General features: G+C 41.8%; 1 long non-coding RNA gene across 1 annotated transcript; it reads left to right on the forward strand.

The window, feature by feature from the left end:
* Positions 1 to 27: 27 nt before the first annotated feature.
* LOC130544387 (uncharacterized) lies at positions 28 to 5,908 on the forward strand. Its single transcript, XR_008960627.1, has 2 exons — positions 28 to 628; positions 4,890 to 5,908. It is a non-coding gene; the product is annotated as an uncharacterized LOC130544387 (long non-coding RNA).
* Positions 5,909 to 8,397: the final 2,489 nt, after the last annotated feature.

Genomic DNA, 8,397 nt, shown 5'->3' on the forward strand with positions numbered 1-8,397 from the left:
CACGCCTGCTCCGCCCCTCGCTCCGCCCCGCCACCGCAGAGCCGCGGGCGGGAGAGGGGAGGGGCCTGGGCGAACCTGTGGGCCCCGGGCGGTCGCGTGACTCCGGGACAGTGTTATCTGGGTTTTGCAGGCAGCTGCCTCCGGGAGGGACCCTTTGGACAGGCAATCAGGAGGCCTGACTTTCAGCAGCTTGATAACGCGCCCCGGGGTTGGACTTTAACAAGGGTCTCCTTGCTCCCGTGCTGCTTTGAGAGGACAGAAGGGGAAGTTGAGACCAGATACACCTAAGTGAAGGAGATGGAATGCTAGCTCTGCGTCCCGGACTGTCCGCAAAACGAATCCAGCAGTCCGCGAAGTGTGGCCCCTGGACCAACTGTATACCTGGTACTTGTCAGAAATGAAAGTTCCAGGGCATCACCCAGAAACACTCAATCAGAAACTCTACGAATAAGGTTCAGAAATCTGCATTTTTCCAAATGTTCCAGGTTATTCCAGCGCGTGCTTAAATTTGAGAAATACTGTGCTAGTTTTAGAGGTATGGTTCAACTATGACAAAATCAATTTTGATTACCAACCTGCAAAACACCTGGGTTTGCAGAATTCCTACTTCACGGTTGGGTTTTGAGAGGTAAGAGAAGCAACACCTCCCACCTTTCAATTTTTGCACATGAGTCTCCCAGCATCCTTGCAATGCTGGGAATCTGTCAAATGGGTGTGAAATAGTATTATATCTTTTTACACTTGGGAAGAAAAAGTCTCTGCAGCCTCAGTTAACAGAATCTTTTCCTGGGTGGTTCCCCAGGAGCTCTGAAAATCCCACTTCCCTTCACTGACACTGCAAGAGTTTCAGCTTTAATGGAAACTGAGTTTCAGAGGGAAATCACTTCTATTTTTTTTTCAGTTTATTTATTTAAAATTTTTTATTTTAATTCCAGTTAGGTAACAGAGTGTTATATTAGTTTCAGGTGTACAGTATAGTGATTCAGCACTTCCATACCTTGCCGTGTGCTCATCACTACAAGTGAGTTCCTCATCCCCATCACCTAGGTAACCTATTCACCCACCACCTCCCCTCTGGTAACCATCAGATTGTTCTCTAGAATTAAGAGTCTGTTTCTCGCTTTGTCTCTCTTATTTTTTTCCCTTTACTTCTTTGTTTTGTTTCTTAAATTCCACATATGAGTGAGTTCATATGGTATTTGTCTTTCTCTGACTTATTTTGCTTAGCATAATACTCTCTAGCTCTATCCATGTTGTTGCAAATGGCAAGATGTTATTCTTTATTATGGCTGAATAATATTCCATTATATATATACACGACGTCTTCTTTATTTATCAATTGATGGACACTTGGGCTGTTTCCATATCTTGGCTATTGTAAATAATGCTGTTTTAAACATCAGAGTGAATGCATCCCTTTGAAACAGTGTTCTTGTACTCTAGAGTAAATACCCAGTAGTGCAGTTGCTGGATCATAAGGTAGTTCTATTTTGCTTTTCTATATATATGTATATATATAACTTTTAAATAGATACATGTATTTATTTTTTTCCAACTTTATTAGTTATAATTGACAGCACAAAATTCATTTCTTCTAGACGTCTTATTTTGTTAACTCCTTATTTTGAAAAATAAAATGTTAGGTTAAATTATGCCATTAACAGATTCCCTCCTGAACTTTAGTTAGGCTCCTCCTGTCCTTGCCTGGCCTGCATTGCCTGGTCTTAGCAAAGAATCCTGCTAAATCAGTTTAGGGAAAATTCCCTGAGTCTTGATACCTGATCAAGTTCCTCATCCCCTAACTTTGACTGCTAAGTCTTTGACCTGCCCTTAGCAGGAATTTTCTGATAGCCCCTGTTGTAATTTTCTACCCACAACCCCCTCACTCTGCTGGTCAGCTATAAACCTCCAGCTGTCTTTGTCTTTGCTCTACTTAGAATTGAAACAAACAAACAAAAAGCAAAAACAACAAGAACAAAAAATTGAAACCTATGTCTCTCCCCTATTACAACATCTTTTTTTTTTTAAGGTTTTAGTTATTTATGAGAGGGAGAGAGAGAGAGAGAGCGCGCGCGTGCGAGCATGTGTGTGGGGAAGGGTAGAGGGAGAAGCAGACACCCCCCAACCCCCCACCCCCGCTGAGCAGGGAACCTGACACAGGGCTCCATCCCAGATCCCAGGACCCCGAGATCATGACCTGAGCCAAAGGCAGATGCTTCAGCCACCGAGCCATCCAGCTGCCCCCACTACAACATCTTAAAGGAAGTCTTCCTTACCATTTTAACAAGTGTCAGAATAATTTTTTTCTTTAACTGTTTTGTACAACTTGTGGATCCTTAAAAAAAACCTCAATTTGGTTTTTAAATGCTGGGAGAAATGACTATAAAAGTCAAGAATCGTGGTTACCTATGGGGGTGAGGAGCTGAGATTGGGACCCAGCCCATGCAGGGGCTTTTGGGGGTTGGGAGGCAAGAGACTTTTGTTTCTTGAACTGGAGGGTGGTTGGAAGGGTTTTCTCCATAACAGAACTCATTAAGTCGTGTATTTGTTTTGTGTCACTTTCTGTATCTGTTTTCAAAATAAGTTAAAAAGTTAGATTTTACTTTTAAAAATGTTTCAAAAACCTTTTCTATTATGTAACAAAATAGCTAAAATTCCATTTGTGCACACCTTTCTCTTTTCCCACTGGGCATTTCCTTGAGAAACTGAGAAATAGTCACTGGCTCTCCCTTCTCAGGTTCTTTTCATGCCTGAAACACCGACTGCTTCTCCTTGTATGGTGAAGTCCCTTTCAAACTCTGCAACCCTGGTCCAGTACTGAAAAGCTGGGCTTTGGAAGCTGACACACTTGAATTAAAATTCCAGCTATGCCACTTAATATCTGTGTGACTGTGGGCAAGTTACTTAACTTTTCTGAGCCTTAGTTCCTTCATTGGTAAAATGGTATCATTTTTCATTGGTAAATTGGTAAATCATTTTATTTCATTGGTAAAATAATATCAGTCTCACTGGGTAGTTGGGGAAGTTAGCAGAAGTGATGAGTATAAGACATTTGCCACATACAGATGTTAGTAGGACAGTTGATGAAGTCAGAATTAGGTCTGTAAGTTAATATCTTGGGTTTGATAAGGATACAAAGTCTGAAGATTAAATAATAGTTTTGTATTAATTTATGGATTTGGATACTTGCACTGTGGTTATATAAGAGGATGTCTTTGTTTTTAGGAAACAAAAGGGCATCACCTTTGTAACTCTCAAACAGTTCAGGAAAAAATGAGTATATACATAAATACGGAACAATAAAGCAAATATGGTAAAATGTTGACATTCAGGGACTCAAACGAGGAATTCTTTGTACTGTTTTTTTTTCAACATTTTTTCTAAGTCTGAGTTATTACAAAATGAAGTTTAAAATATTTTTTGAATCCTTAACACATGGCAGATTCAGTTTTTCCCACTTTCCCAGCCTTTAGACCCAAGGCGATAATATACAGCAGGCATTTTTTTTTCTCAAGATTTTATTTGAGAGGGAGAGCTAGCAAGAGAGAGCATGAGCAGGGGTAGGGAGGGGGGAAACAGACTCCCCTGCTGAGCAGGGAGCCCGATGCAGGGCTCGATGCAGGGCTCGATCCCAGGACCCTGGGATCATGACCTGAGCTGAAGGCAGACACTTAACCAACTGAGCCACCCAGGTGCCCCCAGCAGGCATTCTTAACTGAATTGAGGCACAGGGGTTGACAAAATCCAGCAGCCCAGATCTGACCAGCTGCCTGTTTTGGCATGGCCTGTTTGTTAAGAATTATGTTTATATTTTTAAATGGTTGGCGGGAAAATCAGAAGAAGAAGAATATTTTGTGACATTCGAAAACAGTATGAGATTCCAATGTCAGGGTCCACTAATAAAATTGTATTCAGACACAGCCTACTTCCCATCCTCCACATTTTGTGTATAACTGCTTTTGTATACTGGCAGAGAGGAGTCATTGAAACAGACCGTAAGGCCCACAAAATCTAAAATATTTTTTATCTGGCACTTTACAGTAAAAGCTTGCCCAGGGAGTCTGGATTGTAGTTTGTTTCTGAGATTTGAGTACTAGTTTTTGTGTTGTAGTCGAGCTGAGTGCTGTATCAGCAGCGTGTCACTTCTGCCTCACAATCGTAGTTGCATGTTATTATCCACATTTCACTGAAAGAAAACTGAGGCACAGAGGCACAAATGACTCGCCACAGAGCTAGAAGGTAATGGAGGCTCTAAAGTCGTTTTGCCTGACTTTAGAGCCTGAGTTATTTTTACAAATATAAAATTTGTATTTTCTTCCTAGTCTTTGTTTTTTAGTTCCTGCCCAAATGTGCACATAGAGTTTGCTGGGATATAAAGCCTCCTGCTCCAGGTTGTGGAGGATATGGAATGACCATGAGAAGGCTGTTGCCCTGTAGGGATAGGGACTCATCTCCAGCGAGAAAGATGTTTACGTATACAATTGAATATCGTGCATGTTAAGGGCGCCTGGGTGGCTCAGTCAGTTGAGCATTTGCCTTTGGCTCAGGTCATAATCCGAGGGTCCTGGGATGGAGTCCTGAATTGGGCTCCCCACTCAGCGGGAAAACTGCTTCTCCCTCTGTCTGGCGCTCCTCCTGCTTTTGCACTCTCTCTTTCACACACACAAATAAATAAATAAAATCTTTTTTTTTTTTTTTAAGTATGGTGCATGATTTAATACAGACCAGTGCTACTCAGTGTGGTCTGAGTACCAGTGGTGTGAAATATGTTCCGAAATTCAGAGTAAGTCTTTAGAAACCTGTAGCAATTTGAGAAAGTTTGTCAGGAGAATCAAATAATGAAAAAAGAAGATGTGAATTTTGTAATCTGTTTTTATTTCTTTTCCTAGATCAGTCCTTGACCCATGGGGAAAAGCACTGATAACCACAGAAACAAAACTGATCCTTCACCAAAGGTAGTTTGAGAAGCACAGAGGCCTCATCTGTACCCTAAGAACAATGACGGGGGGAGAGAGATGTGTGGCCCAGTAAAACAGAAGAAAACCCTGTGTTTCTACGCTAACAGGGCTTTGTGCACCCAAGAATCCATCTCAGCCCCTTTGACCAGTCTCGTTCCCCTTATGGTCCTAACAAAGCTTTGCTATTCAGCAAATTTCAAGTCTCTATGTCAGTCCTGACCTGTATTTCAGCATAAAAATTCAACAAACTTTACTTTTCTAGTATTTAGAAAATTCTATTGCAATACTTGTAATTTGGAATAGCTTTTAGGAGTATTAAATGATCCGTGTTAAAGGCAAGGAAAAAACAAAGCCTCCACTAAGAAGACATGGTGCCTAAATACAATGCATGATCTCGGCCGGGGAGGGGGCGGGGGGGATAGCTAAGCAAGACATTATTGGGACAATTAATGAAAGTTGAATATAGACTATGGATTAAAAAATAGTATTGTATCAATATTAAAATTCCTAATTTTGATAATGATACTGTGGCTATGTTCTTAGGAAATACACTGAAACATTTAGGGGTAGAGGGGTATAACTTACTCTCAAATGGTAATAATAATATGTATCTATTTACATATATATAAATATGTATTATCCATAGTATACACATAGATTACATGTCTATGATGAGACAGCAAATTATGGAACAAATAAGGCAAAATGTTAACTATTAATGAATTAGGAATAGGGCATCCAGGAATTCTTATGTCAAAATACAAAGTTATTTAAAAAACAGAAAAATAAAGTCTCCAGCCTACTGATGTGGGTAGTTCTGCTATGTAGCAAATCCTTATCTTTCCCATGTCTTCAAGTTTTCTGACAGAGAGAGTCCTGAGACTTGTATCCCGGGGTTAGGTTGTGCAACCAACTGATGGGTATGGTTATGAAACAATAAAAAGATAAAATTGTGAAATAATTGGCCAACAGTCTGTCTACGCTTCCAATAAAAGTCAGCAACTGTTATCAGGAAGTGGATCACGCCATATGGCAGTCATAAGTGTTAGGATATCTTTGTCCCCTTATCCCCCTGCCCCCATGTCCCCATGTCCCTTGTTCCCCTTTCAGGAGTTTGAGATGTCTAGAAACAAAAGGTCCCAAGTGAGACCTGACTTCAGGGGAAAAATTGATGACTTTTAGACACTCTGTTCTCCTATCTTCTTTCTGTCGCCTTACTGTCAACAGCATCTGCTTCCCCGGAATGTCTCAGCTGGACTTTTTGGGGGTGTTTCTTTCCCTCTCATGTTTGGTCTTCTTCAGGGACCTGTAGAGTTAGCCCCTGTGGCTAACTGTGGTTTATTTCTCTGAAAGATCGGAGTCATTTGCTGGCTCAATTGAAGGTTGTAACCAGTTATAGCCAGAATGGCTATTTGTTCTGACAACGACCATGTTGGTCCATAAGTGTCTTACATTTTGTATAATTGCTAGAGTTGTCAACATTTAATCAGGGGAATTTATGTAATCTGTATTTCTAGTTCCTTTTCAAAGATCAGAAGGTCTCATGACACCAGATCCTCAGCCCCTTCAGGGTAACAGTAGTCAGAGATGTGCATGGGGACGTTTTTTAGGCAGGGCTGGCCCCTCTTGTAGACAATAATCTCCATCCGTCTGGTCCACTTCACTTTTGACATAACTGAACATCCCCATGAGATATTTCATTTTCTAACTCCTAGGTATCGGTGGTAATGTGATCACAATCTATAGATTGTTGTATCAAACTCCTCTAAGTGACACCACAGATTTACGAGTCACCTGTCTCCTGAGCCCTAGGCTGCCTGCTCCAGACCAGATTAGTGCTACAGACTGACTGTCTGTGTCCCCACCCCCAGAGTTAGGTGTTGGCAGCTTATCTGTCATGTAATGGTATTGGAAGGTGGAGTCTTTGGGGGCCGTTTGCATGATTAGATCATGAGAACAGAGTTCTCATGAATGTGATTAGTGCCCTTACAGAAGAGACTTCAGAGAGCTCCCTGGCCCTTTGCACCCCGTGAGGACACAGTGAGAAGATGGCTATCCATGAACCAGAAAGTGGGCTCTCACTAGAACCAAATCTGCTCGCAACTTAATCTTGGACTTCTCAGCCCTTAGAACCGTGAGAAATAAATCCTTGTGTTTATAAGCCACCTATTTTGTTGTAGCAGCCAGAACAGTCTAAGATGGTTACGCAGCCCTCTTTGGGGCCCACACAGTGCTCTGTCCACGTCTCCAATCCAGCTCTAATGGGAGGGTCATTGAAGGCTTACTTCTCTGTCTTCTCCAGACTTTGAGTTCTCTGAGGGAAAAGTTGATAATCGTTTCTCTAGTATGAACCTGGCATGCAATAGTTCACTATAGGTTTACCTAACAAATAAAAAACAATGGATGTCTTATCTCTACTCAACTTGAAGTTCCTCCTGGTCAAGTATGTATGTCTGATTCAACTTTGCATTCCAGCACCAAGGGCAGGACCTACTATAAGGGAGATGCTGAACAGTGCTTTGAAAGAATGAATAAATCATGATACAAAAGAGAATTTGTCATTAAAGTCACATGGGGGAAACACTGGCTCCTATAATGAGGAGACACTGTTAGACATAGCTCTATTGAGGCTGATTGGCCACATAAGCAGGGGTCAGCCATATGAGACAGTGTCTGGTTTCACTTCCTTCTACAAGTTGTGTTCTCCCTCTTCAAAGGCAATACACTGAACGTTTGCTGTTCCACACTCCCTTCCCCCTACTCTTCATACTCAAGCGCCGGTGGCCTTCTTTCAATCTTTCATGTCTCCTCCTCTACCCTTCATGTCTACTCCCCTAGAGTTACTTTCTGTAGGGCTGGCGAGTTGACTCGCAATATGTGGAGGTAACCTGGGATCCAAGCAGCTCCCAAAGATTTCCCAAACCCCGCTGTCAAAGCTGAGTGGCCTGGAATGGCACAGAGCTGCCGGACTTGGAGGGGCTTGGCCAAGGGTAATGAGAAATGACTCCTCAATGGTGACCAACCAGGACCAAATGATGTTTTAGCAGAGGTCACAGCATCTATTGGACTTAATGGGATTGGCAGGCCCCAGGGGACCAGGCAAACTCTACTCCCAGCTCAGCTCTCTCCACAGCCTCCTTCTCTCCATTCAGAATGGATGGTTCAAAAATTTTGTTCAAATAACAAATAACTATAAGATAATATCTTAAAACATATGTGGCATAAGAAAATGATGCTGTGGACATCCTCATAGTCATTCCCATCCCCTCATCCCCATGGGACTCTCCCAACTCCATGCCCTTCCTTTCACCTTACAGGAAACCACTTTCCAAAGTTTTAGTTTATGGTTCCTTTCTCATTATGGTTTTACCCTGTGTGTTTGTATGAACCAGACTATATTATTATTTGCATTCCTAAAGAATATTTTGTGTACTTCAGT

Source organism: Ursus arctos, unplaced genomic scaffold (genome assembly GCF_023065955.2).
Source record: "Ursus arctos isolate Adak ecotype North America unplaced genomic scaffold, UrsArc2.0 scaffold_20, whole genome shotgun sequence".
Taxonomy (NCBI): domain Eukaryota; kingdom Metazoa; phylum Chordata; class Mammalia; order Carnivora; family Ursidae; genus Ursus; species Ursus arctos.